The sequence below is a fragment of the Peromyscus eremicus genome, chromosome X (genome assembly GCF_949786415.1).
Source record: "Peromyscus eremicus chromosome X, PerEre_H2_v1, whole genome shotgun sequence".
NCBI classification, from domain to species: Eukaryota; Metazoa; Chordata; class Mammalia; order Rodentia; family Cricetidae; genus Peromyscus; species Peromyscus eremicus.
The window spans coordinates 47,218,192-47,239,028 of record NC_081439.1 but is presented as its reverse complement, the minus strand read 5'-3'; the positions used below and the strand labels follow the sequence as shown (position 1 = coordinate 47,239,028).

The following is a 20,837-nucleotide window of genomic DNA, read 5'->3' as shown; positions in this document are numbered from 1 at the left end:
AGCTTGCTTCTTCAGTCCATTTGCTTAGCAAACCTTTGTTCAACCCTTTATTCTGAGGTAATGTCTATTTTTAATGTTGAGGTGTGTTTCTTGTATGCAGCAGAAGGTTGAATTCTGTTTTCACATCCATTCTGTTAGCCTGTGTCATTTCACTGGAGAATTTAATTCATTGATACTGAGAGATAGTAATGTAAATGATTGTTAATTCCTGTTATTTTGTTGTTGTTGTTGTTGTTGGTGGTGGTGGTGGTGGTGGTGGTGGTGGTGGTGTGTGTGTCTCTGTGTGTGTGTGTGTGTGTGTGTGTGTGTGTGTGTGTGTGTGTGTGGGAGAGAGAGAGAGAGAGAGAGAGAGAGAGAGAGAGAGAGAGAGAGAGAGAGAGAGAATATGTTTGTGTTTCCTTTCTTTTGGTTTTGCTAGTACAAGATTATTTCCTATGTTTTCATTGGTGTACTTAGCCTCCTTGGGATGGAGTTTTCCTTCTAGTACCTTTTGTATGGCTGGATTTCTGGATAGCTATTATTTAAGTTTGAGTTTGTCATGGAATATCTTGTTTTCTCTAATTATGGTGATTGAAAGTTTTGGTGGGTATGGTAGCCTGGCCTAGCATCTGTAGCTTCTTGGAGTCTGTAAGACATCTGTCCAGGTCCTTCTGGCTTTTAGATTCTCCTCTGAAAATTTGGATATAATTTTAATATGCCTGCCTTTACATGTTATTTGGACTTTTTCCCTTCCAGCTTTTAAATTTTTTCTTTGTTCTATATATTTAGTGTTTTGATTATTATGTAGCAGGGGGACTTTCCTTTTCCAGTCTAATCATTTTAGTGTTCTGCAAGCTTCTTATACATTTATAGGCATATCCTTTAAGTTAGAAAATTTTTTTCTATGATTTTTGTTAAAAATATGTTCTGGGTCTTTTAGACAGGATTCTTCTCCTTATATTCCTATTATTCTTAGGCTTGGTTTTTTTCATAGTGTTCCCGATTTCCTGGATGTTTTGTGTCAGGAATTTTTTAGATTTAACATTTTCTTTGACTGATGTATCAATTTCTTCTATCATATCTTCCACTCTTGAAATTCTCTCCTCCACCTCTTGCATTCTCTTGGCAATGCTCATGTCTGCAGTTCCTGTTAGATTACCTAAACTTTCCATCTCCAGTATTCCCTCACTGGTGTTTTCTTATTTCTTCTATTTCCATTTTCTGGTCTTAAATATTTTTGTTTCCTTCAACTACTGTCTTTTTCTTGACCTTCTTTAAGGGATTTCTTCATTTCCACCATTTTTTGTTTGTCTTTTCCTTGATTTGTTTAAGTGCTATATTCTCTTCTTTAAGTACCTCTATCATCTTCATAAAGTTGATTTTAAGGTCTTTTTCTCATGTGTCAGCTGAGTTATTTAAGTGTGAGTTTGTCATGGAATATCTTGTTTTCTCTAATTATGGTGATATTCAGAGCTTGCTGTAATAGGATAGCTGGGCTCTGGAATGACACATTGTCCTTTGTGTTGTTGTGAACTTAACTCTGACCTTTATGCAACTGGGTTTAGGTGCTGATTCCTGAGTTTGTTTTTTGTTGAATGGGTGCTTTTCCCCTTAGTTTCTGTTTGCTCTTTGGTCTTCTGACCTGAGTAGCCTGTGGTTCTGGTGACCAGTGAGTCCTCAGGTCCAGTAGGGTACCTCCCCTAGGGTTTTGTCTGCCTGCATGACCTCTGGGATTCTGGGGTTCTGGGGTTCCAGGTACTGGTGTGTCCTTTGGGAGAACAGGGGGCTTCTGCTGGAGTTGTGGGCTGGGATATGGAGACAAGGGGAGGGGTGCTGTTGGGGAAAACTGAGCAGCCTCTGAGTACCTGCTGGATAAGTGCTTGTGAGGTCTCATTAGAAGATTTTGAAAGTCTCGTTGTGCCTGTTAAACTGTGATGTGTCTATGCACACATGTGTGTTTCATTCTGGTAGAAATAGAATAGTTTGCTTCAATTTGAGGAATGGTGTCTTCCATCTTTTTAAAACAGTTTTATACAGTTACCTCTTTAAATACAATCTTCAGTTTTAATTGTTTTTTGTTTTATTATACATTTTTGTATTCTTTTAATTTTATTCTCTTCTAGTTTTTTTTGAGTTTTGTTTTCCTGTATCATAAATAGGTTTATGACCTATATTATGGTTATTTTTCTGTGTTTGCCTCTAGTTCACTAATTCTCTCTTAAGCTCTTTTAACATGAAGTTAAAAACAAGTATTAAATTATAAATTTTACGTCTCTGTCCCAGTAATTCTATTATTTTTAATACAGGCTATGTAGTATTTATAGTGATATATTCCTTGACAGGCATTGTGTAGCAATAAGATTTAAGCCACATTTTAAAGCCCCTTTTAAACTATTTTATGAAAACTTTTATCACTAGGATCCAAAATATCTGAGACTAAAACTATAATATTTTAGACAATTTTCTTTGTGTTCATATATTTATTATTGAAGGACAACTATAAAATACTTTTAAATCTGGCCTCCACAGTCAGGAAATTATTACAAAGAAATGTTATTCAATAGTTTTTTGGTGTTTTTTAATTCAATTGCATTTTGATCCTTGTAAAACTAAAGATCTACATTGTAAACCAAGTGTTCAAGTTGTGTATTAATAGCTTTTAGTTTGTTTTCTGGGATAAGAATGAAAGCTTTGTAATAATAAAAGAAAACTAGTAATGCTGCTCTTAAATTTAATACAGGGCACATGCTTTCTGGAGGAAACATTTTCTTTTTTAATACCATATGCAGTCTATGTTACAACTACTCATCTCTGCTCTTAGGTCTGACACTATCCACAAATAGTACATTTACAAATGTACATGATGACTGTTCCATTAAGGCTTCTAAAAAACAGGAGGAGTGCTGACACCTCATCTAAAGCACAGAATATAGGCCAACAGAAGTAAAATGGTTTTATTTTTCATAAAAGTATATGAAGCAGGAATGCACAGTCTACGTTGCCACCCACTAGCAATACCACTTAATTGACAAAAATTCTGTGGTAAAAGTAAATATCTTTTATCTTCTATTATTTACCATACTTTTAAAATCCTTCAACATCAGCAAACTTTAGCACCCTTATGGCCTAAGAATCATCAAAATATCTGTATGTTGCCAACTAATAATTTAAAGTATAACTTACCAATCAATCACTCCTACAGAAATTGGGGGGCTGGGGGGACTGAAATGGGTAGATCAAACAAGAAATGGGATAAAGAGGAGAGTAAGGCAGGGAGAACTTGGAGAGCCAGATAAAAATAAAGGGCATTTGAGGGGTCATCTGGAAACCTAATACAGTAGAAGAGAGGGATTTGATGGAGACATCCCAATTTATACATACATACATACATACATACATACATACACAAGTGTGTATATATGTATATGGTACATATATATGAATGTATGTAAGTATGTGTGTATGTATGTATAAATTGGAATCACCAAAAAACAGGCGAGATAAAGTCCCAACTAGACATCTCTCACCATCAAATGAAACCTCCAGTGTCAGCAATGAGTTACATCTAATTGAACTGTTAGCCAAAGGAGTCCCATGGAAACTTCCAAACAACCCAAGCTATTGCCAAGGATATTGTTTGCTCTCCATAAACTAATGGTAAGGCCCTATTGCTGAAGATGTTACTTAAATAACTCACAGGACATAGAGAAGTTGAGCTGGAGCCTACCTAGAGCCTTTACCCCACTGACACTGCCAGGTGGCCAAGAACCTGAGACTAGATATATCAAAAAAAAAAAAAAAAACCCAAAAAAACAAAAACAAAAAAACAAAAACAGGAGAAAACCAAATGTTACTGCTCTGGTAAAGGAATACAAAAATAAAATAACTCCCAATGACATTCCGTTATACCAAGAGATTAGTGTCTTGCTCAGCAATTATCAGAGAAGCTTCCTCCAGCAGTAGATGGTAGCAAAAACAGATACCAACAATGGGATAATATTCAGAGAGTAAGAAACTTTGGAATAGTCAGTCCTAAATGGGATGTTTCCATCAAATCCCTCCACTCAGGACTCATGGAACCCTGTGAAAGAGGATGAGAAAAAAACTTGTAAGGGCCAGAGGGGATGGAGGACACCAAGAAAACAAGGCTTTTTAGACACAATAGGACTGACATACACATCAGTTCACAGAGACTGTGGCAGCATACACAAGGCCTCTACATATCTAAGCCAGATGGGGTCCCAATGTTGAAAGAGGAAGTGGATACAAGCTCACATCCCTAACATAGAAGCTTTCTCCAATTGATAACTGCTTCCAAATGAAAAGTTAGTTTTCTCCAAAGGAGTCTCACTGGGTACACAAATCACACTGAAGGACAGGCCCCTTACCCAGCAGTAGATTTAGATAGCCAAGAGCCAACACAAAATGAACTCAATGGCAGTTTTGGAGGATTCTTTTTTGAGGGGTGTCACACAATATTTGTTTTTGTTTTTTCCCTTACAGATATTTTGCTTATGTATTATTGTTTCTGATTTTATTTTTATGGGTTTACTGTGCGTGCACGCATGCTTGTGTGTGTGTGTGTGTGTGTGTGTGTGTGTGTGTGTGTGTATGTGTGTGTGTGTGTGTTGCCTCAGTGTCTATATGCGTTTCCTATGCTTTTCCTTTGTGGATTTATTTCTTTCGTCCTATTCTGGTATGTTTGTTGCTATTGTTATTGTTATTTTAGAAGCCTGTTTGTATTGAGAGAGAGAGAAAGAGAGGATGTAGATTATAAAACATCTAAAGAAATTCCAACATTCTCTTAGTCACACAGAGGCCTAAGAATGATAAGGCCACAAGATCACGTGATTAGAGTGAGGTTTGACTGGACTTGTGTCTACGAGACAAGGTTTTTATGTCTTAAGTATATTAATGAAGGATAAATGAATTTTCAAGCACATGCTTTTCCTGGACATAATTCAGCATGACACAGATTCTTACATATACAATACTTATATTTGTATGTGCATTTGTAAGCATATGTATACATATATGTATGCATTATGTGTTTATATTTTGTATATAAATATATAATATATAATTTATAATTTGTATTTTGAGTAAGTTTTAAATTACAATTCAGGGAACAGATATCAGTTTACCCTTATTATATGTTTACATGGAATTCTTAAATTTTGATGGATTCTACTCCTATCTTCTTCAGTTTTTGGTAAACTTTTTCTTCCTAATTATAAATGTGTTTGATAAAGGGGGAATTCTTTTTGCTATTTAAATTTTTTCTGAGGGCTGGCAAAATGCCTTTGCATTCTCAAACTTACATGTGCTTTAAATAATGCCTAGCAGAGTGCAGCTTAAGTGGAATGTATTGAGATGTTACATTTCTACTACAATCAGATGTTTTAAAATAAGACATTAACATTTTATTATTTCCAAATACTTAAAATATAATAGTTTGAATTGTTCATACAAAATGATCTTATATAAAAAGATTAACTCAACTAAATATAAAATGTAAAAAAATAGTATTTCAATTTTGAAAATCCTTTATATTTTATATCTTATTAATTTGATTTGAATTTTAATGTAATATTATTTTAGCTTATAGTAAAATATACAACAAAATATACACACACATTAAAATGGCCACTCTATTTAAACAAATTGACATCCATCATCTCATAAGTATCTATGTATTTAATCACTGAGTCACCTTTAAGTATATAATAGTTAATATGAATTTTAACATCACACCAAAGAGGGTGGAGAGATGGCTCAGTAATTAAGACAACTTGTTGCTCTTTCACAGGAGCCAAGTTTAGTTTCTAGCACCCACCAAAATCAATGGTTCATAATGACTTGTTACTCCTGCTCAAGAGGATCCGACACCCTCATCTGGCATTTGTGGGTATTTGAAAGCATATGCTCATGTACTCACAGGCACATCCTCATAAACATGAATTATAAATCTATTTTTAATTGACTGAGAATTCCATACATGCATTGATCAAGTCCACTCCCTTTCCCTCCCTTCCAACTCCTTCCCATCTCCATCACCACTATTCCCTCTCAATGTCATGTGTTCTCACTTTCCTCTCTAAAACCACAGAGCCCACTTAATACTGTAAGTATAAGCATGGGTGTGGAGCGATGCACTGGAACATGGGTAGTCTCTTGGGAATCTCATTTCTGAAGAAAACTGCCCCTCTTTCTCCCAGAAGTCATTAATTTCCAATAGCTTCTCAACGAGGGGTAGGAACTTCCTGATCACCTCCCTACTCCATGCTGGAATTGTGTCTGTCTTGATCTTGTGCAGGTCTTGTGCATGCACTAAGTCACAGTAAAACAAAAAGATTAAAATCCAATTGTCTAAGTTAGGATTTCTATTGCTGTGAAGAGACATTATGACAACAGCAACTCTTATAAAGGAAAACATTTAATTGAGGTGACAGCTTACAGTTCAGAGGTTCAGTCTATTATCATCATGGTGGGGAGCATAGCTGTGTGCAGGCACACATGGCACTAGCTACATCTTAATCAGAGGACAATTGGAAGTGGACTAAAAGTCACACTAAGGGAAGCCTGAGCAAAAGAAACCACAAAGCCCACCACACAGTGACACACTTCCTGCAACAAGGCTACACCTACTTCAATAAGGCCATATCTCCTAATCATGCCATTCTCTATGAGCTTATGGAGGCAAATTACATTAAAACTACCACACTGCCGGGCGGTGGTGGTGCACGCCTTTAATCCCAGCACTCGGGAGGCAGAGCCAGGCGAATCTCTGTGAGTTCGAGGCCAGCCTGGGCTACCAAGTGAGTTCCAGGAGAGGCGCAAAGCTACACAGAGAAACCCTGTCTTGAAAAACAAAACAAAACAAAACAAAACAAAAAAAACAAAAAACTACCACACTGATATAGTATCAAGTCAGAAAAGTACATTATAGTTGAAAATGACATAAAATTAATGCAAACTTAATTCATGTCTGGGTTTGTTGATGTTATACATGAAATCCAAACCTATTGTTACATTTTACTTGGTATGTTTGTATTTGGAGATTTATGATACTGATTTTTAATTGTACATATGCAATCCTAATAATATTTATGTTTTAATTATTTTAATGTTCATTTTCTCTTATGGATAGAGTTTTGTGACCTTCAAAATACAGAGATTACCATCATTTGTCTGGACTTGGAGATAGGACCTTTAGGAAATTAGGAGAGTAGTTCACTTTAGATGAGTCCTTACATGTGGGATCCCAACACAATAGGATTAGTATCTTCTAAAGAGAGACAGCAGTATTCTATTTTCCTCACATTTTCTCCAGGTATCCACTGAGGAAATTCCCAGGAAGGACACAGAGAGAATGAGATCATCTGCAAAGTATGAAGAGAACCCTATTTTACACTGAGCATTCTGGCACATTTGTCTTAGAAAGTCAATCTGTGGTCCCAAAGGAAAATAAAATAGTTTAAGACATCCGGTTTTACGATATTGCTTTATGGCTCCATGAATGAACTAAAAGAGTAGTGTCTCAGTTATCAAAGTCTGAGTGCATACTTACAATCACAGGTAGCACAAAATGCTATGCTATGATGCTATGCTTTCCTCTGTCTAAATACCTATGGTCAAGTTAAATTTGTAAATTAGACATAGCAGGAAATTATTAATAATAAAAGCATCAGTTTTTACCAATATACTATAATAAAGTCGTGTAAATACAGTCTTTCTCAACGCATAACACATTCTAAAGTGTTCTCATTCTTCTTGTGATGATGTAAGATAATAAATTTCCTATATAACAGGACAAAGCAAAACATATTGGAAAATAAGCACTGTTACTAGAGCAGCAGTTTGTCTGGGAAACTAGCAAACTACTAGGTGGGTAACGTATATGATGTGCATATGCTGGAAAATGGAATGGTTCAAATTCTGGGTTAGATGTGGTGGGATAGTATGTAATTTTACCACATTACAAAGATCAGCATGCAATTTAAAGTTTAGGAATTGTTTGTTTCTAGAATTTTTCTGTAAGTGATTCTGCTGAAAGTAAAATCATGGACAATAGAGATCAGCCATACATTGTCTTTGAAAACCAAAATTTTATTCCTGAGTCAATAACATTGAGTCCATTCTCACAGGGAAAGTACTTTTGCCAGAAAGAATGCTGTGGTAATAATGGCTGTGAGTCCTTTTATCCAAAAAAAAAAGAGTTATATGTGCACTAACATGTTAACATTAAATGGATTTATATCAGGTAGAAAAATAGTGTCAGATAGTTTTTCTCCAAAATGTAGGGTTTTTTTATTTATCATCACAGAAAAAAGTACTGAAAGGATTTCAGTTAATTTTCTTTATGTATGTAACTTAGTATTACTGTTGAGTGTCCATATGGTATTTCTTGTTCATCTTTGAAGTAAAGACTAACCAGGCTCTGTGTGTGTGTGTGTGTGTGTGTGTGTGTGTGTGTGTGTATGGACACACACATGTGTGTCTGTATGCATGTTTGCACACATTAGCCAATTTTCAATAATTTCATCAGGGACAGTATGTCAGATTACATATTTTTATCATTATGTTTTTAATTGAGATTGTACAGATTGCTGTACTAAATTATTCATTATTTTGCTACTCATCATTATCTTTAGAAACAACTGTCAGTTCTGTTGGTTCCATTTTCTCATCATCTGTAACATTTATTTCTCACATTATTTCTGTCTGTTTCATCTGTACTTTTAAGAGTTTCTCACATGTGCTTTATATATTTTACTGCTGTGTGCTACACAGATGCAGAAGTCATCATGAAAGTTCTTTTTTCTTAAAGAAGTAAGCCATTGGGGGAATTTGTTGAATCTTTTTTCAGTTCTGTCCTCATCTGACCCTGAGTGTCATTTTATTTCATATTTATATTTCTGCTATTGCTTGTTTCCTTTTTCATATGTTTTATATGTAATTGTCTCTGCATTTTCAATCTTTACCATCATTTTAGCTTAAGAGTTGCTATTGTAAATAAACTGTAGCTGAGTTTGCTTGTTTGAAATACCAATCTGAGAATCTATATTTTAAATACACAAATTAGCTTATACATATTCAGAGTAATCACAGATATGTTTAGAGATATTTTTGTCATCCTCATTTTTCCTACTTTACATGATTTCTTATTGTCTCTTTCTGCTTCATTTTTGCCATTCATTAGTTTGTTCTAGTTTTATTTTTGTTCCATTTATTTCCTGTTATGTTTCATACAGTTTTATATGAATACCTCTGAGATTCAATGATTATCACATTTTATCTAATGAAATATTTCATTCTAGAAAGATGGTATACAAACTCCATTTCAACATACTCAGGTTCAACCAATGAAGTTTAGAAATAGATTACTGCAGATAAAAATTTTTATATAATTTTCCCATATAATAGTCCCCTCAGTTTCACCAAAGGACTGATTACTTTTGAACATTTATGTTTATCATCCTACTATTTTCTTGATAATTCTCAGACTATGGGTGTTAGTATGTTTTTCACTGCTATAAAAAATTCCCAGGAGAAATAGTTACAAAGGAGGAAATATTTATGTTGCCTTTTGGTTTCAGGAGTTTAAGTCACTGATTTTAGCAGTTTAAGTCACCGATTAGGTAGCTCCATGGTTTCTTGGCCATGGTGAAAAAGAATAACTTGCAAAAAAAAGGGGGGGTTGTCATAGCGAAGTGGCTCTCTCTATCAAGTACAGAGAGACAGGCAATATACAGCCTCTAGAAACATTCTCCCAATAACCTACTTCCTCTAGTTATGTAGTTACCACCTCCTAAATATTCTTGTACCACCAGCAAGTGATCAGGTCTTTAACATATACACCTGTGTAGGATATTTTCTGTTCATACTAAACACTATGCATCCAGTTTTAAAAGGTTCCATTGGTTTGCTATTTTAAACTTTATGAAAATTATATTTATTTTTTCCAGTTGTTTTTATTTTCACAAAACTTTGAGGCTTTCAGATTGTCCCTTGTTGTTGAAACATCACGTTGGACACAAATCTTATGAGCCCCCTCACATTCCCTCCACTGCCCTCTTATTTCCAAGTGTGCACACAACCATTTGAACCACATCACCACATCACATTTGGTAAATGGTAGCCACTAGCACAAAATTTGTTTCAGTTCTTTGCTTACTTTTGTTTTACCTTTCCTCATCAAAACGTCCTTGATTTCCTGCCTCCCAAATAATGTGTGAGCTCTTTCATAATATCTCAGTTTGTTTACTGGAGACTTAGGCAAAGAACAATGTAACCCTATCCATTTCTGTCATTTCACTTACCAGGTGCTATCTCTATAAAACTATACTTTAAGGATTCCATGATGAAACTCTTGTATTTTAATAGTGTTTTTGCTCCTATATCAGCTTAGAATATTTTTCTTCTAACATTACTGAGGTATAGCTGATTACTTAAATTTGTATATATTTAAGTAAAAAAAAAGAAAATTTGATCACTTAATGCACTCATTTTCAAGGAACTTCAACCAATACCTTGCTCTAAAACTCTTCAGTAATTCTGACTGCAAAAAGATGTAACCCAAACTCTCAGCATCACAAATATTGACTCCATGGTAACATGGTCCCTATGCAGTTATCTGAGGATAGATGTTTCTACTCTTCAGCCTTGTAATACAATTTCCATCAATCTTGAAGGAGCAGCTCACAGTATGATGTACTGTAATAAGCACTATACTACTACTTCCCTTCTTAGGTCCTTCCTGGTATCCACATTACTTCTCAAATGCATGAATCATTTTCCTCCATGGTTCTTTTGTATATTTTGGATATTCATGGTCTCATGATAAAGGCAGATAAGCAGACAGAAAGGGAAAATGTATAAAATAAATGTCTTTGTACACTTTTGTTTATGAGTTGGATCAAGTCTTCAATCACTATATTATTCTAAGCAAGTCACCAGAATAAATTGGGGGGCACTAAATAAACTCAAGATTAAAACACTGCAAGATTCTATAACAAAGAAGCAATAATGTAAGTAGGAAGAATTGATGCTGTTAATTAGCTTGTTATGTCACACACTAAGAATATTATTTCCTGAAATCCTGTCCTTTATTTCTTAAAGTAGACCTACAAGTTTATCTATACCAGTAAACTCAACCAGTCCTCTACCTGAGAATGCACTGTAAGAAAAAGTATAAAAAGACAAGGGAAACTGAAAACCATGAGCTTATATAAGCTGTGTTTATTTTAAATACTATTACAGAAAGATCTCCTTGTCAGTTGATGCCATAATATTGGTCTATTTTTTATTTTATCACTACTTTTACCAAGTGTAGTTTTCAAGATCTGGATGTTAATTCAGTGTATATGAAGAGTATAAAGAAGAAGTTAATATCAAATGGCTATTATAAACTAGTAATTGTTGCTGCCTCCTGACAAGAATATTTGCTGTGATTTTTACCACTCTTCTGAATATATTCCAAGTTCAATAGACAGAATAAATATAACTTTAATATTGTTTTCCTTTTGAATTATAGTAAAATAAAACACAGCATCACTAAAGTTGTTATAAAATTTACTTAAGAGCCTGAATTAATATATAATGAGTATATATTAACACTAAAGCCACAACCATGTGAAAGCCATAAGTGTCTAGCCAGTTTATTCACTTCTGTTCTAACTAGGTAAAAAGATAGTTCTGACAAAATGACTTTGTTGAACCTAAGTTGAAAATGCAATATATCATACTGAAATATACTAAGACCTAGCTTTAAATGAAACTTTAAAGCTAATCATAAATTGCTACAGCATTAACAAAAAACTATTGGGCCGAATGAACCCATGGTTTTACCTATCTTTGTTTTCCAGGATATCATTATTGGCACTGACATTTCTATTCTTTCTTATTCTTAATGGCTGAATATATGTAATATCATATCAGCCATATGTATATATATATATATATATATATACATATATGTGTGTTTGTGTGTGTGTGTGTGTGTGTGTGTGTATGCTCGTGTGCATTGCATATGAGAGATGACCTAATTTTTTATGGTAGGAGGAGCAGGTTATAGAAAGTGACACATTACTGTAGTAGGGAAGAGATACAGCTTAAGATCTAGGCAAACAGATAATTAAACTAAGAATAACATATAGAGAAAATGTAGTGTTCTTGATGTCACAATGACAAAATTAATAATATAAAGAGTAATAAATATTTTTCAGTTTTATTGCCTCTGTTTTATGAATGTGGAAACAGATTTATAGACATCATATTAATAGTTAGGCAGAACTCAAATTTAAATCCAGTTTTGTAACATTTTTTTTGCTTTTTATTAGTAAGAATATTAGTTTCTAAGTGGATTAGGTAACTAAACAGGATACCAAGTAAATTGACTAAAAACAAAACAATTACAAGAGTTTAGTTGAAGTTTTTCTGAGAATTACTTGTCAGAATTGAAATGAGTATATAATGCTGAGCCATATGTTATTGAGAAAGGCCAAAACATTCAGATGTATTTGTGTTCAATATTCAAATATTTGTGTTTTGTTTGTTTTTCTTTTGAATGAATTTTCATGGCTTTTTTTAAACCCCACTCCAACCTTGATCAAGGATGAACTGACAAATATTATGGGCAGTCATTTAAGATATACAGAGTGATATTTTAGTACACAAATGCATGGTAAAATGACTATCACAATCATGCAAATTAACATAGCCTATTACTTTGTCACCTGACATTGCTTTCTCTAGTTTTTGTTGATGATATAAAATTTTTGAGGCTGCTTAAAAGGACAAGAGGGAGTAAAGAGACATGAGTCTGACTTTCAACAAACAGGGCTGTGTTTACTAGTGTGGGGCATGGCGGGTGCGACGAAGCCTCTCTTCAGCAGGAAGTTGCGGAGTATGCCATGTCGGGGGAAAATATGACTGAGGCCCTTAATAGGGATGAGTGAGGGACTTACAGATGAGGAAATTGTTGCAGCATGTTGCCCACATTCCTCTACTGCAGTTTCTCCTTCCTGAAGTTGTGGACACAGGCTGTCCCATCAAACTTTCTGTATCTATGATGATCAAGCATAGTCCAGCAAGGGCAAACAAGGTTATCTGTAACATTGTAGGAATACTGTTTTATGGGCAACCTCTATCAGTTGTTAGTGCTATTATTTGGTGATGAGAATGCTTCAGATGTTTTTTATTTTAAAATAGTTCATATGATCTATTATTATTATTCTGTTATCTTCCTTAAAATTCATTCCTTGTCCTTTCTGCTCTGTTCTAGGTGCAGATTCAAAGGAGAAGTAACAGACAAGGGGGAGTGAGCAGACAGAGGATAAGGAAGGTATTCCTGTCTGGGTCTCATCTCAATCCTGACAATCACTACCTTCCTTCATTCCTACAATTCTGAAAAGTACTCAAGCAGTTGTTTTGTGCTGATGACTGCAGCTTTCACATGGCTCTCATTAAAACTAATCTGATTTAGCCTTCTCAAACCTATTGTTGCTAATCCACATGTATCTACAGTCCTTAAAAGATAATGTATATTATCCATTGCATGCTTTTCAATTAAAACCCTTCCCTCTTGATATGTCATCGATTTTCTACCTAAAACATTACTGCCTACATGATTCAGGTTACATGTAACTTTTAAATCAATATTTATGTGCCCATCTTTCGGTGTACATGTATGGGTATATGTTTTCCTGTGTTCCTTATGTGAGGAAATCAGAAGGGAACACTTCCTCTTTTACTCTCTGTTTTATTTGAGACAAGGTCTCTCCTCAAACCCAAGACTCACATTTTCTCAGTCTGTTAATCAGAAAACCTCAGGAATCATCCTTTTTTATTTTGCCTCTTGGAGCTAGGGTTACAGATGTGCACAGGATACCTAGCTTATTATGTGGGCATGGGGATCTGAACCTGGTCCTGGTAATTGTACATTTTATTAATTTATTTAAACCTACATCATTATATGCGAAGGAAGTACAGAAGAAGCCACTGGGCAGTATCTTTTAAGGAGCATGAGAATATTTAAGGCATCCAGAAAATAGTAAGTACTTAGTATTACACATTTTAAAAAATATTATTATCATTGGAAGGTGACTATTTATCTTTAAGCTCTTGGAATGGTCCTTGATTAAAAAAAACACATATTCAATGTTTAATGAAATGATTTGATGATTTTAGAATGGCAATCAATCGTAATCTAAAACTGGAATCATTTAAATATGTTGCTAAAAGAAGTAGGACCATCAATTCAATTTTCAAGTTCGATTATAAATGTATTCAAGCCTGTTATCTTGCCTACTGTCAACACGGGCAAACTGACCTTACCTCAGTTTTTTTTTTCAGCCAAATAGTTGATGTGTTCTAGACAAAGATATAGACTAGGGGTTTTCTTTCTTACTTTCAGGCCAAAGTTCTAAGGAAAAGAGATAAGGATGCCCTTGCATATCATGGTCAGTTACTGTTCCTATGGGTTGATAAAATTTAAGACTAGTGTGGTGTGCCATAATAAGCTGAAAAGTACCTGGCTTTCCAACCACTCCTATTTCTTGTATGTCTCATCTCTATTGCCATATATGAATAGTTTGTATCCAATGGGGCTTTTCAGCTCTTTGTTATAACAAATGCAGTAACTAGATGGTTTAGGCTTTTAACAAAAATTGTACATTAAACTACCTCAGGGAAAAATACAACTAAAATATTGTAGACCAATCATGTCCAGTACATAATACATAGGTAAACTTAGCAGGCACATAATTTAGGAAGAGAAAAGTTGTGATTTAAATAATGTTTCCTCACAGGTGAAATAGAATGTGCTCTAAAAAAGGAATAAAAAGATGGAGGGTGATATAGAGTAGAATTCAATATTCATTAACCACAAGTCAATATTCATTAACTTCTTTGTTTTGACCCTTTGCTCATATCAATTTATCAAAGTATCTTAAGTCTATGATACAAATAGTTAATGGTTGTTCCTTTGTTTATTGGTATCAAGCATGATTCATTGTCTATATACAGGGAAATAAAAAGTGGTTCTTTTAACTTTCCTGTATATAATAAATAAGAATAATTTTCCTTGATATTTTCTAATCATTTTCTCTTATTAACTATATAAGTATAACCTTAATCTCAAATTGAATTTAATCATCTTTTCTGTCTCTGTTACAGGCTTGACACAAGATATGTGAGGAATATGATTTCTTTTTACAACCCCCCACCCATCTTTTCGATTTCCTTTTTTGTTTGTTTGTTTCTTGTCAGGAATGTGGTGAGGTAGAATCACAAGAAAAATGCAAATGATTTGTATTTACCTGGGTATTGTATATACCTAATCTGCTGAGATTGACTAGTTTGGGCTCTATTATGGAAAGCAACAGAATACTAGGCCTTTGGCTGGACTTATTTTAGATTTCTTTGATTATTCTGTCCTTGGAGTTCTCTCAGGTGTGTTCAAAGCTTTCATGAGCCAGGTGCCTTTTGCTTTTTTGTGATTCTCTAACTTTTACTGAGTTTTTAATACTGTGCTCCTTCAAAGCCTTACAGATAAACACATTCCAAAGAAAGGAGAATATGGTCAATTTTCCACAGATTTTTCACATTACTGTTCCCCTCAATACACACATCCTGTCTACCTCCAAATTATATGCAAATAAAAAATTAAACTTTGCTGGGCGGTGGTGGTGCACACCTTTAATCCCAGCACTTAGGAGGTAGAGGCAGGCAGATCTCTGTGAGTTTGAGGCCAACGTGGTCTCCAAAGCGAGTTCCAGGAAAGGCGCAAAGCTACACAGAGAAACCCTGTCTCAAAAAATAAATAAATAAATAAACTTTGAGTTTTGTTCCATTTTAAAAGATGTACATAATTGTGACACATGTAAAATGTATGGATATTTATATTTATTTTTAACATATATGCATTTTTACCCACTGCAGATTGGAATTATATACCAACATAGATTGCCACAAACAATAGTTTCAAGTATAGCACATGCTCTTATTTTGTTTTTATACTTTACCAATTATTATTTGCATATGAGTTTTTTTTGAAAGGTAGACCCAGTGCCTAGTAACCCTTGTTATTGTTAGTAGCCTCTGTTTCATCTATAATCACTAGTACTGTCAAAGCTGTGTATTATAGCTATAGAGTTGAAGGCTGTAAATTTTGAAAGATGTCAAAACAGATAAACAAGTTGACTATAAAAAGAAGTTAATAGTTCTTTTAAAAACATAAAGAACCTACCAGAAAAAGAGGGGTAACTTGAGAATCTTTTCTTCCAAATCTATTGGACTCTAAACACTTAATTTTCAAAATCAGGTAAATGCAATATAAAATACTAAATAGTCTATTTTATATAGTAATATGATTTCAAGTTTCCAACAAAAGAGAAACTATAAAGCTGGCAGAGTTTGTGTTTTACTATGACATCCTCTTTCTATGCTTAACTTCTAACCAGAATGATTACTTTGCTCTGTCAGTAAGTACTTTGATGTTTTTGCTGGTTCTCTCCCTAAACAAACAATGGTAACTATAAATTTACATACACTGAGATAAAAAAGATAATTACTTCTCAATATGAATTCAATGGAACACCCAAGTGGGCATAAAGTACCCATTTTTGTCAGAGGTTCCTCATATGTTTTGCTTACGTTTTAATAAGAATCACAAGAACTTTTAAATTTTTTAAATTGTGAGTTACTGATAGAGACTTTGCTGTTTCCCCCAAACACAGGATCTTAAAGTTTATTCCCTAGATGGGCAAGGCAGCATCACCATGATCTAGGATTTTATCAGAAATATTCTTAGTCCTTCCTCCCAATCTACTGTTTTGGCTTTATGTAGTTTGATAGCTTCCCTTATATATGTTAAAATGTGAAAACTATAGTGAAGTATTAAGATATTTGAGTCTTAACCCATTATAGGATTTATAGGAGAGGCCTTTTAAAGATGATTGCAATTACATAAACATTACCATAAAGACTCCACAATTGAATTATGTGGCTTTATAAAAAGAGAGAGGTCTAAAAAGCACTCCTAATAGCCCCTGTCTGTTGGAAGGTAATGCCCTCTGTGACCCTGGGGCAAAACCAGCCAAACAGCCGTCACCACACATAGCCCCCTGACTTTAGGTCTTCAAAAATTAGCCAAAATAAACCTCTTTCTTCATAATTTACTTACTCCAGAGTACTGTGTTATTTGCAACAGAATATACACACATACACTCCAGTCAGAAATTCCTCTGATAGGACCCAGGCATTTGTGTTTTAACAAGCTTTCCAGGGGATTCAGATAAACAGAAAAAAAAATTAAAGACCACTGTTCCAAAGTACCTACACATAAAGAAGGACTAATTTCAGAATTAAGTTGCTGAGTGCAACATAAAACGTGGGAAGAGGTAGGAATTGTATTCCATAGGGTCTACTGACTATCCTCCAGCTTGCACGATTCTGACATTCCAAAGTTTTCCAAACTTGCCTTATATGTACATTTCAAATTAGGCCATTAACTTGTTTCATGTATTCTGACAGCAAATCTCTTGATATCAACTGGCTTAAATCAAGAATTCTGCTCCACTACATTAGCTATAACAACACACTACCAGCACATCAGTTTGTGCAACAATTTTAATTAGTAGCCTATAATATGGAAAAAAATCAACTAACTAGAATTGCTTCTGTGAAAGTAAAATCTGTGTCTTCTCCTTCAACCTTCAACTCACTGCCCAGATGCTCCTAAGTCATATAAACACTGTGAATTTTAATGTGAATTGTTATCTGCTCAACTTCTGGGAGGAAAAAAAAACACACTTTGCTTCTCTGTGTGTCAGTGTGTATGGATTAGCTTTACTACAGACTACTGCTATTATCACTGCAAGGAAGTACTCTCCACTAGTTTTAAGTGTGTTTTCCAATTCCAGAACAAGCAGTGATGAATGCAATCAATGCCAAAATAGACAAAAATATATGAAAGTCAAGAATGATTAGCCACACTATTGGTAATATTGGAAAATGAGTTGCTAGGATTTTTAAATTTATTTTATCATGGCCTGTAGTGGCCTGTGCTGTGTTCTAAGGCTAAGCAATGGATTAAGGGACTGGCTAGGCAAGAATGTACTACTCTAATGATTTATCTGATTTAAGGCCTCCCCCTGGCATTTAACAAAATAAAAATTTTCTGAAATATTTTTCTAATAGTATGTATGAAGCTTAGTTCATCCCACTATCATAATATTAAATTAGTTGTTTACAGTTTCAATCATTTTGGCTTAAACAATTAAATACTACTTTTACCTTATGTACAGGTGTTAGGGTAATAGTATGCCCAAGGTTTTGGGCATAGTAATGAAATCATTAAGCATATTCAACCTCATGAACATATATAAACAGCATATTAATTGCTATGTACTTGCTATTTTTAACATGGAAGACTATTAATGTAAATGTAGCAAGCTTATACCTTTATATATGGTCTGATGATGTGTCAAGCCTTCCCTGGAATTTTTCCAAACTAAGTGAAAATAATACAGAACAAAGGAAACAATTTCTCTGTTAATTTTTTGTGTCATATTAAAAATTATTTTTGACAGTTTCTCAGCATATGAAAACAATACGTTCAAACTGACATTGGAATGAATTAATGGTTACAAAAGAAGAGTTACCAATTAATACCCTTTCACAACACTAGAGTGTAGAGAATCATTAAGCCAGCTGAGATCTACCTTTGCAGAAACTATTACATAATAATAGAAATATTGACTGATTCAAAGAGTTTACTAGAAATTAAAGGATTAGTGCTATTACATTTTAGAAAGACTCAGGAAATGAAACCAGTTTACCTCTCAGGCATGCAGTAATGATAGTCATAAAGTAAGAAACATACACACTGTAAATAATAAAAGTTTAGTAAGTTCAAATTTTATAATTTAGTATTTTACACCATATTTTAAATAAAATTTAAATTCACTAAATGCTTACGTTTCACATTCACCATCTGTCATCAATTATCCATCAATCTCATTTCATTGATAAGACTAAAATATTATGTTTTAACCATTAGTAGAGATCATGAAGTTTTAGAACCTATTTTCTAGAGTATAGCACACATGCATCATTACTGGTGGAAAGAAAATATTGAAACTTGCTTTCTTTTTTATTATTAAGATCCAGGCATGGAACTAGCATCCCTATGAAGAAACAATCCTAGTCTTATTGCCTCTCTCTCCAATCAAGAAGCACTACCCTGTCTTTTTTTTTTTTTTGGTGTTTTGAGACAGGGTTTCTCACTATAGCTTTAGAGCCTGTCCTAGATCTCTATCTGTAGACCAGGCTAGCCTTGAACTCACAGAGACCCACCTGTCTATGCCTCCTGAGTGCTGGGATTAAAGGCATGCGCCACTACCGCTCGGCTACTATCCTGTCTTTTGAGATTAGCCAGTTTCACTTTATTTTATGCTACATTAAAATTTTTAAATGGAAAAGTATCAAAGCAATCAATCAAACAAACTCATGTTTCTCTAAATAGCATGATACATTGTTGCAGTGGCAATATCTTCATGTTTTGTTTGTGGTTTGGTCAAATTATGAAAATATATTAGATATAAGTATTCACCATTTTTTGCTCTAACAGTTCTCTCAGTATGAGCCAAGGACTCAAAGAAAGTGGCTGAGAAAAATTCATGGTACACAAGGTCAAATATATTTTCAAAATAACATATTATGTACCTTTGTAGTCACTTTCAAAAATGCTTATTGACATTTTTCAGAGGCCACATGAATTGTGATATCAGCCAGCTGAATACAATGCAATATATGATAAGCTAGTTAAAGCTTGGTATTATGCAGATTCACCAAAATGGCAAACTTTCACAATTTTCTTTTATTGGAAAATATGTTTTATAATAAAACATTATTAAAATGTAATAAATTTATTATTTTTACCTTACAATGGTTAATAATTGAATGCTTTTTAAAATGTCTGTGTTAATTTCTAAGGCATGAATACAGGCAAATATATAGATATATGCCACATAGGATTTTGGAGTTCTCAGCATGAGTTTTTAGCTTGAGAGATAGAGTATTTGAGATTCATTGTCCTAGACATTCCTAAGTCTGCATCCACACCATTCCTGATTCATCTTCCATCAAAGCCTCTAATAAATGAGTTATCAAATTCATTTATCATTTTTCTATCATTATTTACTCAAATTCTTTAAGTGATTAGAATTATCTTCTTTCCTCTTTTTTAACTTAAGATTCTTCATATCCTTTGGTTCTATAATTTTTTCTATTTAATAATTTATGATTATGTACATGGTTATATACATATATATCAATGCCCAACTTTAATCGCTCATTTTGATATTCTTTTTATCTAATTTTTAGAACCATTTTCCAAATAAGTTTCTTTTTTGACAATTCACAAATGTATATAATGTATACTAAACACTCATCTAAACCCTCTCCCATTTCCCTACTACCCGTATCTACTCTTCTTTCTCTATAAATCTGTTTCACATTCAAGTCTATTAATTATTTTTATATATGATATTCTGTTTTAAAAATCTTTACAACCTATTGCTCAGTCTAGATTTGATTTCAGTTCATTCAAAAGCTAAAAATTATTAAGCTTGCTTGTTATTTTATTTCATTGATGCTTAGCAATCAGATGGACAGATCTAATAGTTTTGCATTAAAGGTATTGCATAATGAATGGTTTTTATAGCAAATAATAAGCTTGCTTGTGCCTCAAGATTGTTCCATTTAAACCCACTCTGAAAATGGCCTGTGGTAAAAGCAATCAGAGCTTCGCATTCTTGACATTCTCAGCAAAAACTTACAGAAGCACTCAGTCT

At 33.9% G+C, this 20,837-nt stretch overlaps 1 protein-coding gene across 1 annotated transcript in view; it reads left to right on the top strand.

The window, feature by feature from the left end:
- LOC131899949 (melanoma-associated antigen B18-like) overlaps positions 1 to 20,837 on the top strand; it is a 561,424-nt gene that overhangs the window by 513,608 nt on the left and 26,979 nt on the right. The window contains exon 3 of the mRNA XM_059251429.1: positions 13,265 to 13,324. The gene's annotated coding sequence lies outside the window, so the exon portion shown is untranslated. The remainder of the gene's footprint in view (positions 1 to 13,264; positions 13,325 to 20,837) is intronic.